Genomic DNA, 2,335 nt, shown 5'->3' with positions numbered 1-2,335 from the left:
AAATCCACTCGGCATTCCGAGGCAAATTTAAAGTGGAGCTCAAAAGTTTTTCACTCCTCAGGTGGAGGACTGGAAGGGGCGACAAACTCGTCCAAGTCGATCCCTTCTGCAATACGGGTGGCAGCAGTGATGAAAGTCTGCATGAAATCTTGAAAGTTGTGCTTCCTGGTATTGGCATCTTGGATGGCGGCCAGCTTCTCTTCTCGCGCCTCCTTGCAATGGACGCGGACCAGAGACAGAGCCACATCAGCGCCACACCGAGCAGAAGACTTCTTCCACTCCTCCACTCGGTCAGGGATTCCGTTAAGTCGAGTCATCAGAGACTCGAGATCGTTTTGGAGCGTAGCCTCTGGCCAAAGTGCCGGGTCGATCCGTGACATGGCAACCTTCAGTCGAGCCAAGTAGTCCACGACGCCGTCAATGCGAGATTCCAGTCGGAGCAGATTCATGGCAGCTTCATCTTTCACGGGAGAGTTGATTGCATCCAAACCTGTTTCGATCCGCCTAGTCTCCTCTTCAAAGTTCTGGCAAAGCTCTGCATACACGATCCAAGGATAAGTCAATTTTCATAGACTGAGTCGACACAAAAAAAACCCAGTCGGAACTGAATGTGCACCTTCAAGCTTGATGTACAACTTCTTGGCGAGGCTCCTCAAGTAACTCTCCAGGTCGTCCCTCCTGCGAACGATGCCTTCCACCTTCTCGCTCAGGGCGAGGTTCTCCTTCCTCCAACGTGTACACTCCCGGTTGGCTTCATTCAGAGCGATCTTTAGCTTGGCATTCTCTTCTTCCAATTGGCCGACCGAAGCCAGCTTCTGTTCGGCCAGAGCGGTCTTGTCGTCAGCCTCCTTACGGGCAGCAGCCAAGTCCTGATCCTTCTTCGCCAGAGCTTCGCTCAGTTTTTCTGCAAAGAAATGATGATTGACTCGGAAATAGCAGAAGGGTACTCAAGCCTAAAAACTAACCAGTCGACAAAGTCGTCTTACCTGCGGCGCCGTCTCTGACCTTCTACAGCTCTGTTCTGGCCAGCTCCAGATCAAGGTTCAGTTGAATCTTCTGCTTCTCCAACTCAGTATAGCGAGCTACAAGTTCGCAGGATTTCTGTAAAAGAAAAATCAGTCGACAGATGTCCAAGATAAGTTGCTTCCGAGTAACTAAGAGACAATGACGACGTTTCTAAGACCACAGCCGAATTAAAAACATTCGACAGTAGTCTCGGGGACTACACCCAGTGGGTACACTCAGCGTGCCCCCACTGGTTCGACCAAAAAAAAGAAGAAGTCGACTGCCCGCAGTCGACCGGATACAGCCCCATTCGACATGGCCTGACCAGACCGAATGAAGAAATACAGCTACAGCAACACAATATAAAGACTACAGTCGACTGCCCGCAGTCCATCGTAGTCTCGGGGACTACACCCAGTGGGTGCACTTAGCGTGCCCCCACTCGTCCAAGAATTGGCAGACACACCCAGTGGGTGTACAGATACAAAGATCTTCGGAAAAGAGATCCTTCAAACAGCATATCATAACACACCAAACGTTGAGTCGACTGACCTGGACGTTGCTCTGAAGAGCCGAGCTCGCGTCATAAGCTGCTTGGCTGGCCTCCCGAGCCAACTTCACTTGCTCCATCATGATCCCCGCCTGACGTATAGCCTCTTTTGCAGCAGCAGCTTGGTCCTCAGGGACGGGGTATGCGGCAAAAAGCGAAGACGGATCCGCAGTCGACGACGAGGGCCGCGCACTCGCCAGAGGAACGGCGAAGGTCACAGAAGCCCGAGTGGTGTCACCACCATCCCGAGCCGCGGCCTCGGACGCCGGAGCGGATTGGGGGGTCTTGTCAGCCGACGCCCTGTTATGCCTCCTCACTCTCAACGGACCGTTGTCGTCGTCATCCGGGAGGTCGATAACATGAGGAGGGGCTACAAAGGAAACGTTCAATCGACAAGGGTTGCAATAAATGTTTAGTTGACTCAAAGCGGAACGTCAGTAATCATACCAGGGTTGGAGGTAACAGCATCCTCCATCTCTTGGTTGTCGTCCTTGGTGGAGATCTCAGAAGTAGCAGCACTGCAAGCCTCGAAAGTCAGTCGGTTGGCTCAATGGATCGACCAAGAATCCGTCCATGGTCGACAAAGGAAAACAAGTTTTATTATTACCCAGAAATGGTGGGGATGGCCATCTTCATCTTGGGCAGAGCCTTGGGCGGCTTGGACGGCGCTGCGCGTGGGTGCTTGGGAGCCTTTCCAGTCGGCGTAGGAGAAGAGGTTCAAGGGCGTTTCGACGACTGCCCAGCAGGGGCAGTCGCACTACCACGCTCCCGCGCTGGATC

Source organism: Triticum aestivum, chromosome 1A, assembly GCF_018294505.1.
Source record: "Triticum aestivum cultivar Chinese Spring chromosome 1A, IWGSC CS RefSeq v2.1, whole genome shotgun sequence".
NCBI classification, from domain to species: Eukaryota; Viridiplantae; Streptophyta; class Magnoliopsida; order Poales; family Poaceae; genus Triticum; species Triticum aestivum.
Note: the sequence above shows the minus strand (reverse complement) of the source record.